This window comes from Aythya ferina (genome assembly GCF_964211825.1).
Source record: "Aythya ferina genome assembly, chromosome: 2".
In the NCBI taxonomy this organism is placed as follows: Eukaryota; Metazoa; Chordata; class Aves; order Anseriformes; family Anatidae; genus Aythya; species Aythya ferina.
The window spans coordinates 4530533-4551200 of record NC_140297.1 but is presented as its reverse complement, the minus strand read 5'-3'; the positions used below and the strand labels follow the sequence as shown (position 1 = coordinate 4551200).

The 20668-nt window shown below is 39.9% G+C and overlaps 1 long non-coding RNA gene across 1 annotated transcript in view; it reads left to right on the top strand.

The window, feature by feature from the left end:
• The window catches only part of LOC311431304, a 47077-nt gene extending 27592 nt beyond the window's left edge, over positions 1–19485 (top strand). The window contains exons 4-6 of the long non-coding RNA XR_014689338.1: positions 14778–14881; positions 18171–18303; positions 18433–19485. This is a non-coding gene — a long non-coding RNA (uncharacterized lncRNA). The remainder of the gene's footprint in view (positions 1–14777; positions 14882–18170; positions 18304–18432) is intronic.
• Positions 19486–20668: the final 1183 nt, after the last annotated feature.

Below are 20668 nucleotides of genomic sequence, written 5' to 3'. Positions count from 1 at the left end.
TACCTTCATTTGCAAAAGTAGGAAGAGCCCTTCAAATCAAATGTCTGCCCAAAAGACATTCATCTACAGTTTCTTCTGCTGATAATGTCATCTTGTGTCATCTTGGCCTTCTAATTTTTTAAGCAAAAATACTTAAAATGGGGAATATTTCATGTTATCCTAATGCCTGCGCAGGTGCACAAAGAGCAGTCCTGGAAGAAGTCTACATGGAACTGTGTTTCTTGTAACAATACTTGGTGGATCCAAGTGACTAACATTGCTTCTGTTTGTACTAGCGAACTGAACAGTGCCAGGGCTATGACTCCAGCAGAAAATTTTTTTATCATTAAGTTGACAACACAGTTGCCAGCATGATGTGGCTGGCTTTCCTTACTTGTTGCTCAGAGAAGTAGGCATCCCAAGCAACAATTCAGAGACACAGAGAGGAATTTCAACACATCAAGCTTTTTGGATGAAACACTGAAGCTGAGAACCTAGTTTTCACATGTCAGTTGCAAGAATGGCATGTTGTTTTACACTGGTTTCTTGCTTGTGTTGATGGAAGACAACTAGCTAAATTTCCATTCATATATTGGTCTTGGTTCCACCACTGTGTGTATAGAAAAGCTGAGCCTACATGGTTTTGGGCTACATATTTTTCTCTTGAACAGCACATACTGCTTTAGACACTTGTATAGGCACCACAGCATTTTATTTTAGTGTGGTCCCATGGTCTCATAGTCCCCAAATCTTTGTTGAACATGGAGGAAAATACAATAGATTTTGCAAGAGAATGAAAAGTATACTTTCTGTCATCATTTGGAGCCATGCTCAGTTGAATGCTCACTACTGCTGATCCCAATAATATGTTTCCCAGATGCAATCAATAAGCATAATAGAAAATACCAATATACTATTTATAATGTTTTTCTTCTCTTGTTGACAATTAGTGTATTAAAAGCCAATCTGAATGTTTATTAGCATGTGTCATTGAGTGCCATCTGTCCTTTGGCACTGATAGCACAACCATCACTGATTATATGCATCATCTACCTTTATTTCCCTTTATTTATTTTAAGTGATTCCTTTTTATTAAGAACAATTGTCAAGCTTTAATTCCCTATATTGAATACACGTATGTATAGTTCCTACAGAACTGTTTGAATTCTTACTCATTTACACATTTCTGCCTTGTGTATATGTTACTCAGCATGCTCAAAAGGTAAACAGAATTTCTGACTGCTTTCAGAGCAGCAAATATGTAGAGCAGTGAACACTAAGGCCCTGGCTATGGATTACCCAAGGACTGCTCTGAGAGCTCTGCGGCACCCATGTCGTTTACATTCCCAGACTTGCTTCTTACCAGAAATTCTTGACACAAGACAAGGACTGGTGCACTCTAACATCCCATCCAAATGAGAGCTAGGAATGTGTCTCTTCTGCCCCTTTTATTTTTCCTTGGCTATGCAAAGTCCCAGTGGTTTGTCAATCCATTTGTGTTTGCTTTTAAAGCACAAGGCTTAATCACTCAGTAACTACTGGAAGTCTTCCAAATACCAGTTAAACCCCAGTCTGAAATATTGAATTTTTTCCCTTTTAAAATGTTCAAAACAATGCAAGAAATCTGTTTTCACTTTATATCTTCAACAGGCTATATGTCACTGAAGAATTTCTGTTTCTTATTTTCTAGGACTCTTTTTTTTGTTTCCATGCATTGTCCTCACAGAAACTGTGATTGAGACTATTTTGCTTTAACTTGACTTTTTATGAGTACATTTTCTGAAGTGCAGCAAAATGTCTTTTTTTTTTTTTTTTTTTTAAACCTGTGTAACTTCTTAGAGTAATAATAAAAAACAAATGGTGTGGCCCTTCAAAATTGGAGCTTTGGTTCCCAGTCCTATTCTCCTGTGACCATACACAAGGGAAGTTCTGCTATGCAGGGAAACTTAAAGCAGAGAGTGGGCTTGCCACATAGCAAGAAAGGACTTAGTGTATTATTTGCATGACATACTGTTGTTCTAAAGAGAGTTTATATGTTATTTAATGTCTTTGAGTGTAGGCTTTGCTGTAGATCATGGCCTACTGTGGTTGGTGGCAGAATGACTAACCGTGAATCTGCAATTTGGAGTGTATGGGAGGATTACACTGGCAAGGAACATCTTTTAAGAGTACTTTTAGGTTTCAATCAAGGGCCCAGGGCCAACACGTTCACACCACAAGCAGGGGGAGGCAGACAATGATTTAAAAAAGAACTGGACCTTGGAGTAAGTTACTGCATAAAAGCCCATTCATTATGTCTGCTTTTTAAAGAATTGATACTAGGACCACAAATGTATTGCCAGAAGGGTAGCCTTATAACACCAGCTGCTCTCTCCAAAACACAACAACAATGCTTTTTGTCTGTTATTCTTCTGTAGTACACCACCATAGATAGATTCATTGTTTTCTTCTCTTGGATCATTTCCAATTATTGTATTGGAAGAATCAATGCTGGCAAATGTTATCACCAGGGCTCCAAACTTACTATTCTTAAATTCTTTAAGTTCCACATTTCAATAGAGTAACTGCTTATTTACATCTGGGTAAACAGGTTTGAAATCAGACCCAGGGATGTTAGTTTCATATTTTCAGGTGTTAGAGGAAAAATGCAGCTGGAAACTGTAAGTTCACCAAGTTTATATCTAGCCGATTATTTTATTCTAATTTTAACCTGTGGTAAGAAAAAGAAGAAAAAAAAAAAAAAAGACTGGTTATTTTGAGTTCACTCTGTTTTTGTTCTTATGAATAACTGGTATATTACTTTGCCAAATGGCACTGTAAATTCATGATGGAAAACGTTATGCAGAACCTCTCATTTCTCTTCAGAATAGATACAGCTCCTTGTGGAAGAGAACACTTGATTTAAAACTGATGCAACTCAAAACTAAGACACTTAGACTTATCGTGTTTGACAAATAATAGAAGATGCTAAGTGTGCAGGAAATAGCAACGTCATAATACAGAAATACAGTCAGAGAAAACCCACATAAAGACATTTATTTTTCTTAATACTTACATATGACATATTGTGGCTGGAACAACTGTTATGAACTACATTATTCTAAATGTAGTCTAAATCTAGATGGAGACAGACTGGAAAGAATTCAGAGAAACAGCAAAAGCTATGAAAGGGCTAAGATTTATGATAAAAAATAAGTGTTTTAAATAACCTAATCCAACAATGGTTGAAGGGCCTAGGAGCAATCTTAAAGTAATGAGCAGGGTAAGTGCAGCAGGGGAAAAGGGATTCTGCACTATTAATGCAGCAGAACTTAATCAGGAAGATGGAACAGAATGGAATAAGAAACTAATAATTTAAATGTACAATGAACAGCTTTATAATGGTGACATTTGGCATGTTCTCAGTTTTCCAAAGGTATTAAAATAACTTCAAACTTAAGAGGTCTAAGTCCAGGTTGGACAGACGATTATAAAAATACTGTAGGTAGTAAGCAAGGACAGAGTCAATATATAAATATTGCAGTTAGAATAAAGTCATAACAATCTGAAAGTATTTACTTTCTCAATGTCTGAGTCTAGATATTGTTTCTGATATTTTTTTTTTTGAAAAAGAAATAAACTGACCCTTTCAATATGCTTTTTTTTTTTTTTTTTTTTTTTTTTTTTTTTTCAGTTTCATATATAATTGGAATCGTCCATAATAATTGGCTGTTGAACAAAATCTAATATTACTGATTACACTTTCCTTGGAAGTTCTCCAAACCTTCTGCTTCCAAAATGAATTAATATACAGTTCTGTGAAAGAATATGTGACAAATATATGGTATTTTTTTTGTTGCAAAGTTTTTTTCCAGCTCTTATTTACAACTATGCCTTAGCAGCAAAATATAGTGGGACTCAGGCAGCATACTATGCAGCAGGTTGTCTAGAAATCTGAACTGGGTTTCACCTCATGTATTAAGACACCTAAATGTAGGTGCCAACATCTAAATGTCTACATGGAAATGCACCATCTGCAGTTACAATTCATGGATAGCTGGCCAGTACAACCAGGGGAGTCTAAAGAACAATTTATTTTATCAAATGCATGCATTTTCTACAGCATAAGCTTAATAAATCCATAGGCTCCACTGTTTATACTAAGTGATTAATTTGCCTAAATAAAGAGTTTAATGCCATTTGAAAAGAATCTAAACAGAAATACTGGCATACAGGAGATCTGCAAATGTGTGGACAGGCAATTGGTGATCAGGTGGGAGAAGGAATATCAAATGTCCTTGAAACAAAAATATGCCAACTTGATGCATGTATTAAGGTAGCTGAGTAAAAAACCCAAATGTCAACTGAATATAAGAAGTTTTTGGGCAGCTAGTTTACATGTAGATATCAATATTGAGATTTCTGTGTTTTTCTTGTTGTTATTGTTTTTGTTTTTATAGCTGAATACCATCAGAAATAGCCATTAAAGAATAAAAATAAAAAATAAAAATAAGTATAAAAATAAAAATAAAAATAAAAATCATGAGGTTCCTAACAACTGCCAAGATTTTGTTATATATGATATATTCTTCAGCATTCTTCTTTTGGCAAATTTGCTAATACTGAATTAACAGAAGAAATATCTTCCATGAAAGGCTCTGAAACTGAAAATTAGCAGTTTGTTTCATACAATAGAAAAGAAGTGAGGTGAGGGATCTGGGAAGAAAAATGACTTACAATAGCTCCCAGTTAAGGAAAGGTGAAGGAAAGTTCAGGATGTGTGCTGTACAGGATGTGCGAGGTAAGGTTGCATAGGTCAAGATTTGAGACAGAAGATACAAGATGATGAGAGCCCAAATGAGACCTGCCTTTCTGTGGTTCGACAGAAGAAGTCACTTCCAGTAATATATTTATGGACTTAAGGGGAGTTGGCTAATGACATGACTCTCTCTCCCAGTAATGTGGACATGTATGTACTGCCTATGAAACTTTGCAACTTATCTTTAGATCCGCAAAGGGAGGTGAAAAGAAGAAACTGAACTGAGCACACTGAGATTTCAAGTTGCCATGTCTGCGTGCCACCTGCACAGGAGTGGCAGCTGGAAAATAAGCATATGTGAAGTTAAGATGTAGAAAGGGAAACATTAGGTAAGTGGTGATGTGAGTCATTCTGACACACCATTAACTATGTTTCCAACCCTGGAATGAGACTCTGTCAGTCTTGTATGTTTGTTAAGGTGGAAAGCACCAGCATAAGCCTGCATGTGTGTCAGAGAGCCTTCCTAAGAGAATTAGGTGAGACTGAAGTGATTCCTTATGGCCTAGCTACATTTCATACTCTCCTGGTAAGAGAAACACTATGCGATGAAAGCTCACCGAGTGTGATATAAAGTTTGGCACCCACATCAGCTTTAGTAATCTGAAAATAAAGGAGCAGCTTCCTCTGTAGGGAAGGGATTTCTAGTGGAAGATGTCCCTGCCCATAGCAGGGGGATTGGAATTAGATGATCTTTGAGGTCCCTTCCAACCCAAACCATTTTATGATTCTATGATTCTGTGATTCTATGAGAGGTTGGTACTACCAGAGAATGGCTAGTGCCCCCTTTTTTGGACAATATATCGGAACAGGGTTCACCTAGCTCTGACCATATCGGTGCTTGTTGTCAAAAAAAGAGACCCAAGCAACTGTCTTTTACTTGGACATTGATTCTGCTTCCCACACATCTAGCCTAAATATCTAGGAAATTTGACAATATCATTGGATACCTGACATATCCACAGAAGACTGTCAGATGTGAAGGGAGACAGTATAAGAGATTCAGGAGACCCAAACATTTGTGGCATAGCTGCCAGAGGCCAGGCAAGAGACACTGCAATGCATAAAATGGTGCTTGGAACTTGTGTTTATGCAGATGAATTACGGCATGTACAGGTCCACTGACCAACTCCTGGTGTCCACTGACTATGCTGACTAAATTCATTGGGCAATATGGGTAAAATGCAGTTTGTTGCTGATATAAACCTGCTGATCCACTAGCATTTTTCTACACCCATGTCCAATGAAGAATTGAAGACAATGTTAGAAATCTTTTGGTTTTCTTCTTTTCACCGCTGTATATTGGACATACAAGTGTTTTTGGGTAAGACTGCTCTGTCTGCTGTTGATGGGAAACATATGTGCAGAAAATACACTGGAGAAACTGTTCAAGAACATGTTATTCAAGCACAAACATTATTTATGTGATCCTGCCAAAGATAGCAAGACTTTAGGTACTTGGCTGGGTATGCCTTCTCTGGGCAATTCAAACCAAAGTGTACCCACCACTGATGACAAAAGTTCCTGTAAGCATAAAAGATATTTCTCGTTTAGGACTTCATTATGTGTTTTTCCCCTTCTTTCATAGATTTTATGGCTGGAACAAGACACTTTGAGCATCTATACTGTAAAAGTCAGTGCAAATGAAAGTTTGGAGAATCAGAAAGAACTGATAAATTCTTCAGCCTAAACTCAGTAGACATCAGACAGATTTTAAAATGCCTACAGAACTTGGTAAGAAAGACAAGTTATCCTTATGATAAAATGCATAATAAAATCAAAATAAGGACAGTTCTCTGCTGCCCTAATAGGAAAATGAAGGACCTACATCAAGAACAGACAAGATTGAATGGCCAGAAGAAGACACACTTTTAGAAGTGATTTATCATGTCAACAATGACTCTACATAACCCAGTTTTCCAGAAACCCTTCAAGTCCTCAAGGCTTCAGAAAAGCACCTATGAGAGAAAAAGACAAAGCTAATTTGGTCGAGTGCTCTCTAACTTTTAGGAACTGCTCCATGAGAATACACTGTCTGTGAAATCAGTTTGCCGTTGCCATAACAAAGGTAGCTTAGCAAACAATCAATAGCACAGAATAGTGAATGTCTAAATATTCATACTCCAGTGTAATTTGTTTTAATGAAGTCATATTGAGGGCAATATGTCTGGGAGAGAAGACTGAAAGTTTTATGTGTGGGAGGAGAGAAATTTGTCTGGCAAATTGCAAGTGAAGCATCAGTAACTAGCTCAACATAAACTTCCAAAAAAGAAGCCAGTGCAACTTTTAGATGTGTACAGAGAACATTCCATAGAAAATGGGAAATGACCTTGCCTCTTTAAACTACACCAGTTGAAACATTTGTAAAATGATGTATCCAGCTCTGGAGTACACATTTCTGGAAAAACGTCTGAACAGTGGAGATAGTTCAAAGGAGAGCTGCAAATGCAATCCATGACAGGAAAATAAATCTTTCAATATGGGGTCTAAGAAGCATAACTTTTCAGTTTGTTTCAAGGAAGGCATAACACCATCTAATGAAAAAGCTCCTAGTTCACCGGTTGAAGCAGTCCCAATATCTTCACCTTGAACTACCTTGCCAATCTATCTGAGGAGGCTGGAGAGTTCTTCTAGCAGACTGTGTCCTAATTGTCAAGAATAGCAAAAATAGTGGTAATGTCTTGATGACCTTGACAAAGACAAAGATGGATGGAAACCCAAGCTGTGGTTGGTCTTCATAGTTGCATGGCACTAAGGGGGCTGTAGTCTGGAAGGCAAGCTTGATATTCTCAAAGGCTAGAACTCAAGCTTTGGGCTCATGTTCCAAGCAATGAAGAAACTTTTGCATGTGGATAGAAAAGATGCTAATGGATGTATTATTTTAAGAGAAGCTATTTAGCAAGACCTGCTGAACTTCAGCTAACATTTGGGTCTCAGACAACTTGTGCAACACTGACACCAGCCAAAACTCTGCCTGTATGTGCAAGCAGTAATGATCAGCTGTTTCTTTTCTGTTTACTTCCATTGAGGTTCCCTTTGTAAGAATGTCTGCCATTTTTCCCTTCACCATACTCTATCCTGTTATAATTATTTTATGCAACTCAAATCTCTAGTGGTGTATAACTGAAGACAACAGGATCACATCCTAATCCAGATCTGTAGATGTTCTGCTAATAGAACTACCACTGCTCCGTAGTTGCAGAAACTGTCACAGACTTTTAAGAAGTTCATCTGTGTCTTAAGAAGCATTGGAGGCTTCTGTTTCCAGACCAGTCAATATAAGAAGTCTTCATAGCTAGTGTTTGCATTCATACACTTGAGCTACAAGTCCAAGGTACAAGGTTATTCTAACCTGCCAAATTCTAAAGGTTTTCAGACCCCAGAAAATCATCCAATCTCACCATTGTTTTTCTCTCACCATTGATCCACCCATTATGAGAAAGTGATTTATAGAATACCTTTTAGACCCTGTTACATGTCTGCATTGCAAACAAGACACATCCTTCTAGGACACACATCTTTCTTGCAGCAAATTTTGAAGTGTGTGGTCATTACATGTATTTTCATCCTCCTTTCCAAGGTTGAATCAGATCAGGGGGGGAGAAGCAGGGGCTAAATCTTTGCCTCAGAAATTCCTCAGAAAATGAGTCACACCCTGAGTAGTTCTGGATGTCATTTTACTAGGGAGCTTCCTCTTTTTCGTTTTCTTTCAAGACATCAGAGAACATTCAGTAGGTGATTCTCACTTTTCCTCCTGCACAGCCATGGCAAAACAGGGATGTGCAGCCCCTGCCTACTAAGAAAGTCAGTCCCCATCCTATTTTATGTTGATCTGATCCAACTCTTATGCAAGTCAACTGTGTTTCATTTACATCCCCTTTTCCCTGTGAGCTGAGGCAGGTAGATACCCAATCCCAAAGTATTGCAGAAATCTTGGGGAGGTGAGTCTTCTCTATGAGGAAAAGTACTGTTATTTGAAATGGATCTTCAGTTTAGAGGAGAAAAATGTCCAATTTTATTTATTTATTTATTTTCTGTGTTGGCAAGGTTTTGGTAGCAGAGGGGCTGCAGGGGTGGCCACTGTGAGCAGAGCCCAGCAGCTGTTCCATGTCAAACCAGAATGAGCTCCAGCTGGCTCCAAAAGAGACCTGCCACTGGCCAGAGCTCAGCTATGAGTGATACTGGTTGGGCCTCTGCAAGAGCAGATTTAAGGGGAAAAAATCTGCTGTGCTACAGCAGCTAGGAGAGATAAACAAGAAATGAGAGAAACCCAGCCCTGCAGTCCCCAAGGTGAGTGCAGCAGGAGGGCAGGAGGTGCTCCAGGCACGCAGCAGCAGTTTCCCTGCAGCCTGTGAAGGGAGAGGCCCCTGATGGAGCAGGCTGTCCCCCTGCAGCCCGTGGATCCCACATGGAGCAGATCTCCACGCTGCAGCCCGTGGAGGAGCCCCCGGTGGAGCAGGTGGATGTGGCCTGGAGGAGGCTGCGGCCCATGGAGAGCCCCCGCAGGAGCACGCCCCGGGCCAGAGCTGCAGCCCGTGGAGAGGAGCCCACGCAGGAGCAGGGGGGCTGGGGAGAGCTGCTGCCCATGGGAGACCCGTGCTGGAGCAGTTTGCTCCTGGGGCATGGACCCCGTGCTAGGGAGCCACGTGGAAGCAGTTCTTAAAGAGCTGCTGCCTGTGGGCAGCTGCTGCAGGCTCAGTTTTGGAAGGACGGCATACTGTGGGAGGGACCCTGCATGGAGCAGGGGCAGAGAGGGACCATGAGGGAGCGGTGGGGATGAAGCCTCAGGGACTGACTGCAGCCTCCAGTCCCTGTTCCCCTGTGCCACTTGGGAGAGGAGGGAGGGGAGAGTGGATGGGGGGAAGGTGTTTTTAATTTGCTTTTAGTTTCTCACTGCTCTAGTCTGTTAGCAATAGGCAATAAATTACATTAATCTCCCTATGCTGAGTCTATTTTGCCTGTGATAGTAGTTGGTGGGTGTTCTCCCTGTCCCTATCTCAGCCCTTGAGTGCTCAGCTACTATATTTTCTCTTCTTTTGAAGAGGGGAATGAGAGAGTGCTGTGCTGGAGTTCAGCTGTCCAGCAGGGTGAAACCACTCTTCCTTGTTCAGAAAGTCTCCCCTGTTGAATGTGACCCTCGTTCCATATGTACACCCTCACTGAAGATACATAAAGCTTCCTACCATGTAATCCATATGACAATGTAGGAATGCAGAGCAAGGCTGGATCTTGAAACTACAATTTCTTGCAGGATTATTTAAGGCTGCCCCTATTAATTTATATTCAGAGGCTTATTTAAGTCACTGCCAGTATTAACTGATATTCAGATTTTAAATGAATATGCCTAGTGGTGACATGATTTTACGTAGGTTTTGTCTTACAAGACTTTTTATCTGAATCTGTTCTGTCCTTCATGATACATGCCAGTGGTTTTTATTCTGCTTCTTAACTCACTTTCTGGTATTTAACAGATTGACACAATGCTTATATGTCTATATACTGTAGTTCTCTAAGAAGGGAGCTACATGCAAAAATATTGCTTGCACCATTCTCAGGAATTCGGATAGCCCCAGTGGAAGAAAAAGAAGCTTGGAAAACTGCATAAGGTGAAACCACACGGACACTTTCATGGCAGAGTATAAATACTTAGTCTGGAATTGTTGAGAGCTCTGCAAACCCTGGCTGGGAATATAAATATTCCAGCCTCCCCTGAATGAAAGGAATGAATGTGACGCTACTGAAATTAAGGGTGTGGCTCAGCTCTCTTTATGCCACACAGCTGAAGTGGGTTCCTCTCTGGATGTCTTTTACCATCCTTTAAAGGAAAGTTTCTCCCCTGGTAGCTGAGACACAGCACCACATGACGTGCACATTCATAATCTATTCCTGTCCAAGCCAGTGGGTTTATTGTAATCACTGCTGGGTAAGCATGTTTGAGCCTCCTCTGAACACAGATCCTGACCCTAATTTACCTGTGAGATGGGGAATGTCCACTGCATGGATGACTCTAGAAGCAGGCATGTCTTAAACTGATAGAGTAAGCTCTGTAAAAGCTCATTTTATGCCAGCACTGCTTTTTCCTGTCCTGAGGCAGCATCAATGAAGCAGTGTGAATGCTCTCAGTGTCACTGAGGTGCTAGCATGCCCTTACAGAGTGCAAATCCACATGCACTTAACACCCTGGTGAGATGAGAAAAGAATTATATAACCACAAAACAGATAGATGACTTTGAGGAAAAGCCAACTCTTTTAATGCTTCCTACATGTAGATCTCAGCTTTGCTTCTCTGAAGGAAAACTGAGACCTAACATAATTTAAAGCATTTTTGTTTGTTTGTTTTTCTTTAGTTTTGCATCTCGGACTACTTCTGTAGCAACTTAGCTCATTTTTATTTGGAAAACTTTCAAAAGAGACTCCATGATTCTGCACAATTATGTTTTTCTGCTAGGAAGTAAAAGAGTGGTCCCTATATATATATATATATATATATCCATATTACAAGTGTGAATTTACAGAATCAAGAATGAGACATTGCTACATTTACTTACAATTACCACTGCATGGAATAATTAATTTATTTCAGTCTGTTTTTATTTTTTTACATTTAGGTGGGATCTGAAGTCATAATGATGGTTAGATATTTGCAGTGATCATTATCATGTAGTGATAGAGCTGAAGGTTACTCACAATATTTATTTCACTTCTAATTAGTTGGCTTCAATGCTGATGGCTTCGCAGGTGTCATCGTGTTCTCATTTAGAGATAAAAACAAGCCATACCAAAAGGTAACTCTCACTCTTGGCATATGAGTCTAGCTTCAGATGAACAGGATTTCAAACCTGGAAAGAAAGACAGAGAGTATCTGTTTGATAAAAATGAGGAAGAGAAAAGAATAGACAAAAGGAGAAAGGGAAGGGTGCTCAAGCAAATGGCTACATACAAATGTACATTACAAAATGTTGGTGATCCCAAAGAAGACATAGTAAAGACTACTCAGCAAAAGACTGGACCGTGTTTAAAGCCAGTTATGGTATCCATATAGGCATAGGGATGAAACTATACAATGTGCCTTCAGAGGTGCACAAATGCCCAATGTTATTCTTCCTGCCTATCCAGAAATGGAAAGACAGCTGGGACCTTCAAAAAAGAGTGAGAAGACAGTGTATAGGAGAGTTTTATCACCAAAAGTGCATCAGGAGACTGTGCAGTGAACTCAGAGTATTAGTGTGAGCTGCTCTGTGTATTGGCTGTGCCAGAGACAACCCCTCTCCACTCACTTCAGAATAAAAAAATGCTTAAATTTAGGCAGTTTCTCAGTCTGAGATACTCACTGAGATGGACTGTGTTGTAGTTTCACCTAATTTAAACTATCCAGAAGTAAAGCACTGACTTTGCCTGAGGTCCCTCTATTGCCAGTAGAAGACAGACACTTTCCAGAAGTGATTTGTGCCACTCTGGTATGTAGTAGAAGAAAGGTAGAACCTCCTCATGGTGGAGGTCATTGCATTGCCTTCAAATCCACCTTATAGACCCATCTTCAGTCATTTCAGACCCGGATCACTAGGGGATTTTCAGGGTGCCAAATATGTAATGAGTAGGCAAGACAGGACATGACATAGTTGTGCAAGAGCAAATGGCACTGAATGCAAACAGTATGAGATGCAGTGTAAAAAAGGACAAATTGTAGCACAAGGACTATCAGATACTTTGCCTACATGTGCTCATATACTTGGGCTTCATAGATTCACGCTCTATTAAGGAACTAAATTTCCTGAGGCTCATTAGACTTACTCGTATGTGTTCTGGTTAATCATAAGGCTAAATATAGTGCTTCCTGATGACATACAAGCACTAGAAAACATACTCAGTCTGGAATAGTTCAAGTCCACAAGACCATAATCAATTCCCAGTTGTGACATACGTTGTTGTTACATCCAGAAGAGTCAATGTTGGCAGATCTTACTGCTTTCCCAGTGCCACTCTGCTCTTTTCTTCTTCCAGGAGAATTACAGTACATCTTGCTAATAATTTGTGTCACAACATACATAGTACTGAAATTCCCTTTGAAGTAAAAATCTAGCCGTGATCAGTATTGTCTCTGGTGTCACGCACCCAAAGTAGTTGTATAAAGAGGTTCAGTGAGTCAAGCATAAAAAAAAATGTCTATTTCTTTCCACTGACTGTAAGGGAAGCAAGTACAACTAACATAAGGCTAACTCTTTGAAGTTAAATGATATGAGTCCCACAATTGTGAAGGTTTTTTATTGTTTTAAGGCTTGTGCATAGGTGAGTTGTCATAAATGCGTCATCTTTTGATGTTAGACAAACTTTGACTATTCTGTCCCCATAAGCAAATGAGGGCAATCCTGTCTAATAATAACAAATGCATAAACGTCAGAATACTACGCTTGAGATACAGTTATCAATGGTTCATTGTCAAAACTGAGGATGTTATTGAGGTAGTGACTATGCTAGGATCTTGTTCTGGTGTGATATTGTTCAGTTGTATTGCATCCTGAATGATGGAGTAGTGAACAGGTGTTAAATTTTCAGATGTTATTAAATTAGAAGGTGTGGCAGTAGACTGAAGATGCACAATGAGAGTTTAGGATGAACCTTCTAAATTGTAAAACTGGTTTGATGTACAAAGGATGTTTTCCTATAGAGAAAATGCAAGCATTATAATCATATGAACACCCAGTAGCCCAATAGGAAAGAATTATATTTGCAGGTCAAGAAAAGAAAATATGACCAAAGAGAAAATATTGTAAGCAAATGAGTTCTTCAGTCTAGGGAAAAATAAAACAAAACAAACAAACAAAAAACTATGAGTCTTCAAAGATCTCAAACATTTTTGAGTGGAAGAGAATAAATTGTTTTCCAATGTGCATACAGGGCTTTTATTGCAACAAGGGAGACTTGGGAAGTTTGGATGTTAGGAGACCTTCCTACTGGTGAGCACTGTACTAGATCATCTAGATGGGGACAAGAATCACCATCCTTAAGGAAGGTCTTTAAGACAGCCTGGACAAATTGCTGTCAGGAGGATTGTAATTAGAGATGGAGAAACACTAAGTAAACTCCTAAGATTCTCTGTTTACTAAGTTGTTCTGACACAGCACTCTGTAAGGCATACCAGTGCTCTGCCTATGGATACTTTATTTTACCACTTTATTTCTGCAGCCTGTGTAAGCTACTTTGTAAGCTACAGTAAGCTACTTTGCTGCTGCAATGTGTTCTTATAGATTTGACACATCTGGCTGACATTTCGCAGACTGTTGCTTTGAGATAACCCTACCAAAGTTCACCTCAAGGCTTTTTCTTGCTTGGGAATTAGGTCGCAAGTTTCATCTCAAGGTCTCCCTTTTATTTTCATATCATTTCAACATCCAGTGCCCTATAACACTTGGCAGTTAAAAGAAATTCACTATTATAAAGAAGTCTCTGATGTTGAATCAGCACCTTGGACTGTGCCAAAGACAAGCTGTGAGCCTGAACAGCTGAGCCATGGTGAAACAGATCATAGAAGATAGAGCAATGTTGAAATCTGGGTAAAAAAAAAAATCATGAAAAAATCCTTGCCTCAAAAATAGCAGCAAAACAACAAAATAATCGGCATTGCTCCAGTGGAGCTTTGCAGCTTATGGGAGTAGAAGATTTGACCTGGTTTTCCCTACACATTAAAAAAACAAGTGAATTTTGATCCATACTGAAAACTTTCCTATAGCAGTAACAATGGTTTATTCACCTCCTGTGCTTGTAATGAATTACCAAGGCTTTCATTAGTACAGTCACTGATGTGTCATGCCCGGTATTCCTGGCAGACTTGTTGTTTTATGTAACACAATGTGCAGGGCAAAATAAAAAAAAAAAAAAAAAAATTGGTCAACCTCCCAGTGATGCACTGGGCACAGGAAACTCAAAAGGACAATTGTTGCTAAATATGTTTGCTTAGAAAACATAATAATTGGAATTTAACCCCCAGTGTGGTGGCATTTTCTAGGACTGACAGAGAAACCAAATGTTTCACAAGACACCCGTGTTCAAATAACCCGTATATGACAAGATCTGTTTGGAGAAAGACATAATATATTATCCTATATTAAGGTAAGAGACTCATGCCGCCCCCCCCCTTTTTTTTTTTTTTTTTTTGCAAAAATGTCTTGCTCCTAAAGTTCAATAACATTTATTTGGTTAACAAATAACATTGCTAGTCTAAAAGGGACAATATTAATGCTGCTGCATGTTGCTTGCTGCTAAGCAGCAGAGTGTGTGGCTCTCTCTCCCCAGCATAAGCTCAGGGAGAACAAATGCCTATTTTGGAAGATGCCTTCAAACAAAAGATGATCTTGATGAGAGCCAGCTTAGCCGCACCCTTTCTCTAACACTACGCACTCTGCAGGCAGTTTGAAAGATTCATGACGCAGAACGCTTCCTCTTTTGGAGAGGCTATGAGGTACAAGAGAATCACGTTGAAATAAAAGCTGATTCCTCATGCAGGTTTATTTAGCACTTGTTTGGGAAATTCCCCTCTGTGTTCCAGTTGGAAGACAGTCATCTTTATTATTTCACGTCACAGAAGTGTCAAAAAAGGGTATCACTTTTCACCAACATGATATCCTGTACAGCTGTACAGTTTTCATGGACATAGAACTGAGGTTTCCAGAGAAAAGTAAATGTTTGTTCTGGTGCTGGGCAGCCTGGGAACCCTGAATAGCTGTGTGAATGGAGCCTATGGAGCGTAGATGTTTAAGATTGATCAGTGATCACACCCTGATAAGGCCCATGCTGTATTCACTAAGAGGCAGCTGAAGGACACCAGCTCAGCTGGAGCCGTTTTCATGGTAGATACCTACAGCCTGGGAAGGCAAATGCCACCCCTGGGGTTTCCTTGTACTTGTGATGAAAAAGCCTGCTGTGCTAACACATTCACCTCTGCATTTGACACTGAGGGTCTTTTCCTCTCAGAGAAGGGAACACCTTTAAATGAAAATTGAAGCAAACACTCTAAGGACATTCCTGAGTGATCTTCTCTTCAGATGCCTTAGATACCTCCTTCAAGAGGAAACAGTTGTCCAACCATCATCTCTCTCTATCTATCTGAACTAAATTTGTCATTGATGTAAATAGGTTTATGTCTGCTTATACATCTGCTCTGAATTTCATTAATTTATTCATACGGTAACAGATTTTGTCACTTCATATACTCACTGATAAAGATTTCTTTTTTACTCTTATGACTTGGAGGGGAAAAAATGAAAGAAAAGGAAAAAAGAGCACAAATTGAGAAGTTTTGTAATAAGGATACTCACATATATTGAATTTCTTTATTATTTTTAAGAAAATCTGTCAAAAGGGTTATGCTAATGAGGTTAACATGGTGAAATGTACAGTTTTTTTTTTCCTAAGAAAAGGAAAAACTTGGTTGGTCTTTAGGACCTGTTTTGTTTTCAATAGATAATTAAATACCCAAATGAAAATAAATTGCACGGACTTTATGCCTTTAAATCTTGCTCATTATAGGGAATGACACCGTGTTGGTTCCTGGTACATGAGGCAATTCACAAATAACTACCGGACAGGTTTCCGAGAGCTGAGATCCAGCCTCCCAAAGGGATTTAGGTGTCCAGCTTTGTAAGAGGATATTACAGACCCAGAGTTTACCATACAATGAACAGTCAGATGAGAAGCTAGGAGGGGAATTCCCGGCAGTCGGCATATGGAGCAAGTGGGTGCTGAGACTGGCTGATAGCAAATGCTAAAGAGGGGGATGTGTCTGAAATATTCCTTCTTTCTTGGATTTAGGAGTGTAAGGCAAGGATTCACACTAAAACCACTCCCACTTAAAACCACTCTTGGCTACTTTAGTCATGGTGTAAGGTGCCATTTGTGCTCAGGCACCTTTCTTGCAGAGAGGTTTCCAAGTGGTTTTGCACTCACCTCACACTTATGTTGGCAAACAAGACAGATTCTCCTCCTAACCAGACAGTGGATTTCAAGAAGCACGTCCTGAATGTTGGTGTAAATCTGTTTAAGTCAGTGCCATTCTTATAGGAAACACAGCCTCTGTATTCCAACTTTTTGTATGGACAGCACTGAACAGAATATATGGGAAAACATTTTCCTTCCAGCCAGAAGTGCCTGAAAAGAAGTGCCAGAAAATCTGTGAGTGAAAATCTATGGGCAGAAGGTAGAAATTGCTGTTGTATCTGAAACTGTAACATAGTTGTCCTAGCAATTGCTGGTTGCCTGCTGATGCACTTGGTTGGCAGAGTTACAGGATACCAAATCCTTCTTGAGAGAAGAGTAACTATAGTTGCTAAAGTTTCCCTGATTCCTCTGTTCATTTGGCCTCTGGACCGACATATGGCATGTCTGCCCTTCAACTTTGACTGTTCCTTCACCTAAGTGGAAAATTCCCAGACAAGTCCTGCTAGCCAAGACCGAATTTGCCGTCAATAACATTTGTTTCTTGTTCAAATAGTAGAGAGATCCTGACCAATTTGACATGTGGGAGCACAGAACAAAGCCTGCCACTTAACCAACAAGTACATTTGTTTTCTGATTGAAATGTTAAATGAGGATTGTGCTACAGACCTTCACAACCTGATTTGTTTCAGACAAAAAAAAAAAAAAAAAAGTTGGCCCTGGGATCTTGGCAATTAAATATCCAGTCCTGTGAGCTTGAGTTTTCACTCAACTGTCTCTAGTGTAACTAAATAATGTTGAGAGTACACTGATTTAAATCATCTGTGAAGAATCAGCCCTCAGCTCAAAAGCTACTTTCTCCCTCTTGTTCCCATCAGATATGTTCTTCATTGCCTGTCCTAAATACTTACATAAGGTTGGCAGTCATCTCCCTCTATTTCTAGATACATAATTCCAGAAAAACCCCAACTCCACCTTCAAACATGATTTGGCACATAAGCTTTAAGTCATGCCTAGACAAACTTTCAGCACAAACCCCAGCTCATCTGATATTGGGAAGACTGGAATTTGCCCTTCTTTGTTTCAGGGTAGTTTATGGAGGTGGGGCATGTAGGCCTCAGAGCCCTTGGCCAAGTGCTGAGGCATTTGCCTTTAGCCTGAATAAGAAGGAAAGGAGATCATTTGGTGGAAAAAGGGACATAAGGACTTGGGCACCAATTAGATCTGTGTTGTGGAGGACATTTCTGAACAGATGTTGCCCTGGAACTATGGTGCCCTTGGACTGTAGTCATCACTTTGGGTTGAATCTTCCAGTGATGTGTTGCTGTTCTACTCACATCTTATCTTTTCTCCTTCCCTACTATGTTGTTGATGCCTGTCAGTTCCCTCTGTTTCATGTGCAGAATATTTGTTCTTTTGCCAATATCTCTTTATGTTTCCCAACTTGGTGGTTCATCTACACACACAGGACAAGGCTGTCTTTGCTGCTTCTCTTCATGCAGTATTGAAGGTGTGGGGGTGCTGATATAATCACCGTGGAAGCAATTAATAACAACACATCAGTGATGATTATGAGTTTGTTCACATCAGAGCTTAGAAAGGTAAGATCGGTCAACAGCTCCCCGTATTTCTTTCAGATGTGCATTGTGTATGTATATATTATAAAAGTTTCTGTCTTTTTTTTTTTATTATTTTTTGTTTTTGTTTGTTTGTTTGTTTGTTTGTTTTAGTCTGCATGATAGTTTTATTCTTCTGGTGGCATCTAGTTCCAAAATATGAAAGGTGGTGGCTATCAAGAGACAAATGGAGAGTCCCAGGGTGAACATACAGTTAATTATATTAGCTAACCGCAAAGGGAGGGATTGTTCCTCAATCTGCTGCTCTTGAGGAACACTGGATGCCAAGGGTACCTCAGTGGTGATACTAAAGGTCTTGCTTGCTCAGTACCCTGTCTGTAGCATGGGCCAGTCAGGAGTACCTAGGGGAAACTGTAGGAATCAAACAAGCATGCTGTAACACTTCCCCAGCCCATTTTCCTGGCTTCTAGTAATTTTCCTTGGAGGGATTTCTTCTCACCTTATCAGTACTGGTACAGAGGTTGTTTGGTCATCCAGACCCTAATTGTAGGAAGAAGTGAGTAAAGAGGGAATTTCCTGTGAACACGGCTGAATAGGATGGGCAGCTCCATCCCACAGGTGCCAGTTTGGGACACATGGAAAGTACTTGCTCCCGGGAACTATTTCTAGACTCTTCTTTCCCTAGTTCCCTAGGATGACATATGCCCTGTGTCTTGGGCATCTGGTTGTTATGACCTGAGAACATGGTCACATATGATCTTCTAGTCTCAGAAACAGTCTACAGTAAATAAAAAAGTTTTGCCGAACAGAATACAGCTAGCATTGAGTTTATTTTATATTAAAATTCCACCACACACTGTCTCTGGCTAAATTTGATTTTTGATTTGTCTGTCAGATTGTTCCTCATTGCGATTCCTCTGTAATTAGAAGTGTGAAACTAATAATTAATTTGTCCCCATTCCTTCACACTTTTCCCCCCAACGGTACAGTGCTGTTGTGTAAGTGCACAATAAAATGGAATGAAATAAAACTGGATATTTGGAAAATCAAAAACATCTGATGACTAGAAAGAATAAGAACTTGAGAACAACAGGCCTCAGACATCCAGATTTTTATTTAAGCTGTTTTCAGCTTTGTATCTGAATCATCTTTTGAAAGCTGAATATACTTAGAAAAAAAAAAAAAAAAGGAAAAAGCAAAACAAAACACTCTTATGCAGGTGTGTATTTGTTTTTATCTTCATAGTGACTTATTGCCAAAGTGAGAAAACCTTGAGTTAATTTAAGTACAATTTAGAATTTAACATAAGTGCACTGATGTAAGTGAAAAAAAAAAAAAGGGGGGGGAGGCAGAGAGGTAGGCTGATTTGAAATGCTCTTCTTTGAGGACCTGTGCCTGGGGACTTTGCTTCTGACTCTGGATCAGATTTTGTGTAGTTTGAAGCCAGAGCAACCCCCCTGGCTTACGGAGTAACACCAGCTGCTAACGCCCACATAGGTCTGATAACTCAGGGGTTAATCTGAGGCGTGTACACAAGTCCCGCTGTGATAAAACCAGAAGCGATTAGACCTTTTGCTCCAGAGGACATTCTGGCACTGCTGGGAGATTCATTTTGTCTGCAAAACCAAGCATGTAATTTCTCTTCTCCCTCGCTCTCCCTTTCTGTCCCTGTGTCCGTCCAGCCCCGTGGCTCAGTCTGCCCACTGACACCAGCGCAGCTGACCTTCAGCAGAGCAGTGTTAGATGTACTTTCACTGCAGAGCATGGGCTAGAAAGCCCCCAGACTGGCTTCTGTCCTGCTGATCTGATGAGATACAGGAGGGCAAGCCTGCAGAAACCCTGAGACACCTCTGTGTCCCAAAGAAAAAAAGCGAAGAAATAAGTAAATTAAAAGAATAAACAAAAATATCTGTCCCTCAGCATCCAAATCACATCGATAGAAAGTTTCCCTTTATAGTGGTGTTATGTAGGATTTACACAGCAGTCACAGGGATTAGAAGTGATCCCTACCATCAGTCAGCTAAGATCAGCTTGTGTTAGCCTGTGTCAATAGCGTGTTTGTCCACACAGCCGTCAGGCTTGGCACAAGAAATGCATCCATGTCTCCACAGAGCAAGCAGAAGAGACTTTTTCTACCTGTTTTCAAATGAAACAGAGATATTTCTGTCTCTAGAGTGCAGATTTAGTTGTCAGCTTTATTTACTACTTTCGGATGTCACCAGCCGCCAGTGAAGCTGAGCGTGAATAACTTACCAGCCTGCACACATAACTTTTCTTTTCCTTTCAGTCCAGCTTCAGACAGAAATACCGCAAAAGCTCTCACTCCGATCTGTGTGCTGAATGACGACACAGAAGTTAAACAAGTCAGGGTAAAATTCCTGAGGTACTC